General features: G+C 42.3%; 1 non-coding gene across 1 annotated transcript; it reads right to left on the bottom strand.

The window, feature by feature from the left end:
• Positions 1 to 4,653: 4,653 nt before the first annotated feature.
• TRNAM-CAU (transfer RNA methionine (anticodon CAU)) lies at positions 4,654 to 4,726 on the bottom strand. Its single transcript has one exon. It is a non-coding gene; the product is annotated as a tRNA-Met (tRNA).
• Positions 4,727 to 8,124: the final 3,398 nt, after the last annotated feature.

The following is an 8,124-nucleotide window of genomic DNA, read 5'->3' on the forward strand; positions in this document are numbered from 1 at the left end:
CTGCCACAGGTTTGGCACTTCTAGCTACTCAGGTCTCAATGCAAATTTCCCGTCTTTAGACAAGTACAGCTAAAAGTGATGCCCACACGATCTCTCAATTCCTACTACATCTTCACAAATATCGTCTCCTCCAGAAAGTATGTCTTTAAGTTACTGGTTTGTTTTTCTCTCCCCTAGAGTGGGAGCTTCCTGAGTACCGAAACGCTGTCTATGTACACTGTGTTCAACTCGCTTCATCCCCATGTGTAGAGTTAAGGTTCTGTAAAATACGGTTACTGCCTTGAACAGGTAAGGAAACAGGGAGATCAAAGACAGGGCAATATTTAAAAACATTATCCTGCCACATTTCTCAAATCTTAATAATAGCATTCACTAATGTTTTTGGTTTTTCTTTGTGCTTTCTCCATATCCCCTTATTATTATTTTTTTTTTACATTTGGCTGACCATTTTACACTTCTTTTTCAAATGACCAATCAGATTTTGCAATTTTCTAGTTAATTCCTGTGTTTCCTTCACCATTCTATTTTCTTTTTTTTTTTTTCTTTTTCTTTTTTTGTTTCGGGCTGCTGCTGCCGCTGCTGCTGCTGCTGCTGCCGCTGCTGCTGCTGCTGCTGCCGCTGCTGCTGCTGCTGCTGCTGCTGCTGCTGCTGCTGCTTCTTCTTCTTCTTCTTCTTCTTACTTCTTATATATAATGCACTGATTTCTTCTCATGTTTTGTAACTTGGGTATTAAAAGGTGTAATTTAAAATGAGAAAGCAGTTTCTACAGAATCCTTAGAAATATGTCATTATAAGTCCCCATTTTCATTATATTCTAAGGAGCTTGAAGATATACTTTTGATTCTTTTCTAAACTGTGCATTCGAGAATTAATCTCTTCTTGTTTACTTTTATGTTCATTCTTTCAATGTTATTTTCTAATTTTTGTGTATCATTTTGTTTATCAACACATAAATATATACATTCACATAAGTATACGAGTTATATATACATGTATTCATGAATGGCAGCTGAAACACACATTAGTGCTAATATTGGTGACTAAAAGTTGGAGAACCAGACATTATGTACCTCATAAAGCGAAGCAATGGAAAGTGCACAAGCCCACCTATCAAATTGTCTTGTTGAAAGATTTGAGGCTGAATCTAAGTGAGCCTCTACTTGTAACTACCAGTTTACAAGAAATAGAGTAGATGAAGAAACATGTCAAGGGGCAGGAAATAGATACAATGAAATAAATACAACATAGAGGTGTTTCTAAGGATAAAAGGCCCAGTTCCTTCAACAATTAACTGGCATTAACTCTTTATGATACTATAAGGGTAAATATATGGCATTATACATTTGTTAAAAAAAAAAACCCAGGATGTATAACACAAAGAGCAAACTGTAATGTAAACTGTGGACTTCAGTTAACAATAATGTATTAGTACAACTGGTTTACCAGTTGTAACAAGTGTACCATACTGATGCAAGATGTTAATAATAGGGAAAATTGTAAGAGAGGGAGAGTGATGGAGTTTATGGAAATTCTATCTATTCTGATCAATTTTTCTTTAAACCCAGAACTTCTCTAAAAAATAATGTCTATCAATTAAAAAAAATAATATCCATAAAAGAAAGACCAGGGACCTTTTATGGATGAAAAGAGTCTTAAAAAACATAAAAATCTGTAGCTTTTACTTTATTATTTATAATCAGCCATTAAGAGAATTTTTTTTTGTATGGGTGACAATCAGAAAAAAAAGTTAATATTAGATCATATTTATGATCTATTACCAATTTGTTAACAACAAGTACATACACACATGCAAACACGGCCCTAAAATTTCCTAGTTCTCTCAAGCTATTGATTTCATCCTTATCTCTGCTGCTGAGTTCAAGAAAGTGAAATGTGTAGTGGGTATCTCTCCTTTCCAACCTTCCTTCCAGTTCACGACCTAGTGCTGTCCACTTGCATGGGATGTTTCTTTTCCATCACAATGCTCTGAGATAACTAAGTCAAGGGAAGTTTGTGCAGCCCTCCAGCCCCTCCAGATTTCAAAGGAAAGCCCACCGCTGCTGGTCTGGGGGAGCTGATGGCCTATTCATGGATGAGATGGACTAAGGACAGTGGGAAGCACAATGGACCAACAGCATTGTTGGAGGGGACTGCGTGAGGAAGCAGGAGCCTAAACAACACTCTCCAGATACTGCGTGAACACTGTCTCCAGAGGGGTCTTGTAGCATCAAAAATTAAAGCTAAATGTTGATTTCTTTCTGGTAATTATTTTGTTCAGCAACCTGGAAAAACGAACAAAAATTATCTCATTCCCTTTCCTATCTAAAGTCTGAAATATTTAATTAAAATGATAAAATTTTAAAAAGTGCTTATTAGGCCAGGCTCGGTGGGAGGCCGAGGTGGGGGGCTGGGGCGGGGCGGGGGGCGGGGGAAAATCACTGGAGGCCAGGAGTTTGAGACCAGCCTGGCCAACATGGCGAAACCCCGTCTCTACTAAAAATACAAAATTAGCTGGGCGTGGTAGCGCACGCCTGTAATCCCAGCTACTCCGGAGGCTGAGGCAGGAGAATCGCTTGAACCTGGAAGGTGGAGGTTACAGTGGATCGACATCGTACCACTGCACTCTCAAAAAAAAAAAAAAAGTCTTTATTGAAAGTTTCAAACTTAAAAGTGCTCTCACATATAAATAAAATCATTTTCTCTATATACATGGTTTTTGCAAGTGTACATGTCTAGACACCCTAGGAATGGTGGTGCCGTGGTGTGAACGTGGAGCCTGGAATGGCCAGCCCCAAAACCTCCTCCTCATCAACTGTTGACTCGTCAACAGTCAGTCAGTAATCAAAACTTCCTTAAAATACAAGAGCCGCAGAACATTCCGGGATATCTGTGCTACTTAATCTGGCAGTTCCTACTGTGTCTTGCCCCCGGTGTGACGTGCTCTCTTCCATGAAATTAATAACTGCGAACTGTAATGGGAACAAGGCAATTGATTGTCTCCGCACTCTTGCCCAAAGCGTTCTCTGAGATGTTTGGTAGTTATTTGGGTCCTTACTTGACCTTCGTGGCCTTAAAACAAAGGGAACATGGCATTTGTGAATCTGAAAGACTTGTGATAATTTTCTCATTTCCTCCTGGCTGTGTGCATCACCCTGAGTTTGCGGAGGGATCAGCCCTTTTTCAGAGCCCCCTCACGTCCTGAGTATCATCCTCAGAATGTGGGGCTTGGGCTCAATTTGAAGAGGGTGTGAGGGAGAGCCAAAATGCAGGGATTGTCCCACAGTGCAGTCCTGCTTTGTAAATCCCTTCCTCTGACTAGCTTGATTTTAGTCTCTGAGGATGGATGGGGTGGGATGGCTTTTCAGTACTTTCTGCTGAGACATTTTTGTATATTCATTTCTCTCTCAAGGAGCCTCTGTAACAAAAGAGAAAAAACTGTCTCGGGTTCTGTGTGTGGCACATGAGTTTGAAGGATTTCTGAGACTATTGTTCAGGACTGGCGTTACAGATGAAATATAGATTCAGGACCAGTGACGATGGGATCCTTGGCAGACGGACATAATGCCTCGTTAAGGACAGACTGCCCACCACTCTCTTTCTTTCTCTCTTTCCGAAATCATTTTCTATAAATTCCACTGGGTATCAGAACCTTCCTTAGGCTGACTGGCGCTTCGCAGTCTCCTCTCCAAGCCCGGATCTATTCCCCAAAATTCTCTCGTTCATGCTTCTAGCTTCTCTTCTTAGCTTCTCTAGGTTCGCGTCATCGGCTTTCCTTGTTTCCCAGGTTGAATCCTCAGTTCCGAGCGGCTCCTGTAACAGGGAGTGGGAGCCCACCCTCCCACTCGCCGTGCAGCACTCTGCATCTCTGAGAAGAAAGTGACCACCCCAGCCCAGCACAGATTTTCTTCGTCTTTGAGCACCTGCTCGGAGTTCCCGCCCCTCGTCGCTCCTTGGTTTTCCCTCATTGCCTACATAGAGTCTGTTGGATGTCGGTCAAGGTATCCCCAGCCCCTGCCATGGGAACCGTTTGGGGAAAAACAGACCTGATTTATTTATACTTCAAAGATGCCCAATGATTCCCTGTCGTCTGTGTACCATAAAAATAAAAACAGATAAAAATAAGAAGATCAATGTATTCGACATCTACGCCCAGGCGTACAGCTCTCAGATGATCAACTGGGAAGCGACTGTTGCCCACCCAGAGGGAAGAAAGGAGCAAAGCCGGAGGATGAGGACGCGGACCCTGCAGGCTGCTGCCTCCCAAGTGAGCGGGTTACAAATTCCGCTAACCCCAGCCCGCCACCACGCTATTGGCTATTTGAGGCATGTGGGGGATTCTTCCGGACTAGAAGTCTTGTGTTCCACCTGGTTTTTCGGGACCACTCAACATTCCTGAGCTCCATCCCTGCCAAGGTGGAGCCAGCACAGGACTGCAGGCGGAGTCTCCAGACTCATCCAGAAACAGCCACTGCGCGGAGCCGGGAGCGCGTGTCAAACGAGCACCCACAGACAGTCACTGTGGGAAAGCTCTGGGCCCGACAAGATTTCACTTGCTTGATATTTCAGAAAAGAAGGAATTATACCCCGGCAGTAAAGGGAATGTGGGTTACAGCCATAACAAGTACCAGGAAAATAAGCTTTCCTTGCAAAAGCTGCCCTCTCTGAGGCTCGAACTCAGGACCTTCAGATTATGAGACTGACGCGCTGCCCACTGCGCTAAGAGGACGACGCAGTACAACACCACGCCAGATTCCACAGGAATTTCCTAATTTCTTTCCCCAGGCGGGTTATTTTGGGACTTCAGTTTTCTTCGCCCAAGGTCGCTAGTTCTCCCAGATTATCTCCAATAGGCACGCGTAGGATCCTTTTTAGCCCATCGGAAGAACCGCACACTTGGAAGCCATAGTGTACTGAACAATTATGCCTGACCTCATTCTCTATTGATCTGGATCTTCGTCCCCTCAGATATATTAGGCAATATTAACTGTCCAGTTTCCTTAGTTGGAATAGCGGGCTTTCACTAAATGCTAGTTGAATGAATGACAAGCTCCCAAACATGCCTGCAGTTTACACTTACCTCTCTTAATTTAAATTTGCATTTCCACTTATGTCACCTGAGATAGTCCCCTCAAAATATCACCAACTGATTTTATGATGAGTCTTCATGTTTTCTTCACCTCTATGTTGCAAATACTCTATTAAAGATTTTATTTCCGTAATTTCATTTAGTCCAATTTATTTATTTATTTATTTGCCATAAATCTATACATCATTATCCCCATCTTACTGATGAAACTGAGGCTCAGCAGAACTAAATCCACAGCTGATAAGGGGCAAAACCAGATCTTGAAAGCAGATTTTGTTTTCCAAAAAGTGTGCTGCCCCCTTTCTCCCTCTAGATCATGTAATCTCCCCTTTTCCTCTCCACACCACCACACTCATTTGTTAAGCAAATAGCTATAGAATTTTAGATTCGTTGGTCCATTCAACAAACTTTAATTCACCACCTGCCATGTACCCGGCATTTATGTTCTAGATTTCCAAGGCATCCTTGGCCCTTTATCCCTCACATCCCTACAAACACCTTAAATCATCAGTTCTCAAAGTGCGGTGCCCAGACCCACCACATAATTCTTGAGGACACATTCCATTTCAGGTACTGTGCTACCTGAAGGCTTTGAGGATTCAGAAGAAATTGAGCCATCCCTGACCTCAGGAGCTGACAGGACAAACTGTCCTATCTGGTCCAGTTCCTATACTCTCAAACTTCCGGATTCTTATAAATGCATCTTTCTAAATATTTTATTTTGATACTGTAACTCCCATTCTGCACTAGTTTGCTAGGGCTGCCATAATAAATATCACAGACTGAGTGGCTTAACCAACAGAAAATTTTCTCAGTTCTGGAGGCTAGAAGGGTTGTTAGCTTTGGTTTCTCCTGAGGCCTCTCTCCTTGGCTCGCAGATGGTCACTTACCTTCTTGCTATATTCTCCCACGGTCTCTCTCTCTACACATATTTCCATCTTTTCTTACAAGAACACCTATTGGGAGTTAGGGTTTCGACATGAATTTGATGACAGGTGTGGCGGGACAAAATTCCACCATAACAGGCTGAAAGTTGTTTACATTTTCACCTTCATATTTGTAGTAGACTTTGTTACTGGAAAGCACTACTTGCTTTTTTTTTTTTTTTAACAAGTATTTTAAAGCCCCTTAATTAAACAGACCATATACCTTTCCTTATCTAGGAATTCCCATTCCAGTGCCTGGTCCACACATCCATTATTTCTCCTCATCTCCATTCCTCAAGGCCCATTCTTGATTCTTTCATTCTTATTTGAAAGAATGTAGCATGGAGGAATGTAGCATACTAGTTTTTCCCTCGGAATTGCATGACTTATTGTCAGTAACTATCTTATGGTTTTTGCTGTTATGACATTTAGTATGGATGTGTGCTATCTTTCATTAATATCCTCCATCTAGTAGTCAGTGTTTCCATAAGGAAGCGCAGCCAGTGTGAACTACAGTCCAAAACCTCACATATGCATAGACTGGTTATGTAGTCTAAAGAAATTCCTGGCTCTGAGTCCTAATTCTGAAGGTAGTGGTAAACTTCAGTCCTTTGGTGTCTTATTCACTTAGGTTCATGCCAAGCTTATGGGGCCCAATGCAGGTCCCAGGAAAAGGAGGGAGGGATGTAATGCTAAACCTGTTCCTATTTCTACCCTCCAGGTTTGTTGTTTTGTTGTTTGTTTTTCAGGTGGAAGCTCAACAGCATCCATGCCGTGGGTGATTGATGCTATGTTTCTCTAATGTTAGCAGTATCTTTTTCTAATGAACTCTCTCCTTGATGATCTCTTGTCATCTGTCTTGGCCAATGTCAGTAAGGGGTTTGCATGTAAAAATGCTCATAGGTACTTGAGATGTTCATCTTTTCCTCCTTGTTTGGGTGAATTGTTTCTTTCTTAATTTAGGGAAGTCCCTTCTCTCCATTTTCATATTCCAAGCCAATATGCTTCTCTTAAAAAACCTCTCCTTCATGCTACAGCGTCTCCAGGCTCTTTTCAGGTCTTGGCTTAGATCTTTGAGGGGAAATTTTTGCAACAACTACTTTCTGCTTTGCTGCACACCTCCATTTAAGCTCAAATACAGACCCAAAATGATAAAATATATATATATATATACATTTGCATCTCCAGATATATACCTCAGTGCAAATAGAAAACTGTGGACAATAGAGCAGTGATTATCTGCTTTCTGCTCTGGTTTTGTACAGTCTTTATGTAGTAATTTGTTGAAAGCAGATAAGTGGGAGCTATAGGCCAGAACAGGACATTATTCTATGAGAATAATTGGGGCACATGAAATTTATGATTTATTCATAGAATACATACTTTGTATTTTATTTGCCATTTCTAAATAGAAGTTACATCTCATTTGCACTCATACTCAGAAATCGGAAATGTTGGGAGGAAAGCTGAGGCAGGGCTTGCATGTCTGACATAATGTAAAAGAGTCTTGGAACATGTCCTGATTCCAGGGTCTAAAACCCCTCGTGGCCTTTGGAACACCAAACTCTGTGCTAAAGGGTGGAAGGCTGTCCTGCCACACCACAATCTAAGCCCAGGGCATACAACCCCTCATGGCCTGGATGGAATCCAGGGCTCAGGGTATAAAACCCCTCGTGGCCTCTGGAATGTGTCTAGACTTGCTGGCTCCTTGCTTCTAGCACTCCCAGGATCATAAAACAATTGTATCTTAAACTAGAAGAACATGTTCCCCATTATCTCAAGTAGCAGAACGTGTTCCATATGCTCAAAGGAAATGCTAAACCATCACAGCTATAGCTCATGCGCTTGATGCACTGCTTCCTTTCAACCCCCACATCCTCACCACCTGCTTCTTTTTTGATCACCAATAAATAGTGTGGGCTTCCAGAGCTTGGGGCCTTTGCAGCCTCCACACTAGCTTGGGCCCCTTGGACCCACTTTATGCACTCTTAAACTTGTCTTGTCTCATTCCTTTGACTCTGCCGGACTTCGTAGCCCCCACGGCCTGGGGTTGGGTCTGGCCATCCCAACAGGAAATGCCAAGTGGCTTCTTTATATTACGCACTACTATGG

This window comes from Pan paniscus, chromosome 5 (assembly GCF_029289425.2).
Source record: "Pan paniscus chromosome 5, NHGRI_mPanPan1-v2.0_pri, whole genome shotgun sequence".
Lineage (NCBI taxonomy): Eukaryota > Metazoa > Chordata > Mammalia > Primates > Hominidae > Pan > Pan paniscus.